Genomic DNA, 663 nt, shown 5'->3' with positions numbered 1-663 from the left:
TCCTCATCCCCATCCTCATCCTACCCTCCTCTTCATCCTCATCCTATCTTCGTTTTCATCCTCATCCTATCCTCTTCCTCATCCTTATCCCCATCCTATCCTCTTCCTCATCCTTATCCCCGTCCTAATCCTATCCTAATCCTCATCCTCATCCTCATCCATCCTCATCCTCATCCTACCCTCCTCCTCATCATCATCCTCCTCTTCATCCTATGCTCATCCTCATCCCATTTTCGTCCTCATCCTCTTCCTCATCCCATGTTCGTCCTCACCCTCATCCTATCCTCATCCTATCCTCCAACTTATCCTCATCCTCCTCCTCCAATTCCTCATCCTCCTCCTCATCCTCATCCTATCCTCATCCTCATACTCATAGTCAGCCTACCCTCCTCTTCATCCTCATCCTATCTTCATCCCCATCCTCATCCTATCCTCAACCTCATCCTCATCCTCATCCTCATCCTATCCTCTTCCTCATCCTCATCCTATCCTCATCCTCATACTCATAGTCAGCCTACCCTCCTCTTCATCCTCATCCTGTTCCTCATCCTCATCCTATCCTCATCCACATCCTCATCCCCATCCTCATCCTATCCTAATCCTCATCCTCATCCTCATCATTGTCTGCACCCTCATCCTATCCTCATCCTCATCCTATCCTCC

This window comes from Lupinus angustifolius, chromosome LG16 (genome assembly GCF_001865875.1).
Source record: "Lupinus angustifolius cultivar Tanjil chromosome LG16, LupAngTanjil_v1.0, whole genome shotgun sequence".
Lineage (NCBI taxonomy): Eukaryota > Viridiplantae > Streptophyta > Magnoliopsida > Fabales > Fabaceae > Lupinus > Lupinus angustifolius.
Note: the sequence above shows the minus strand (reverse complement) of the source record.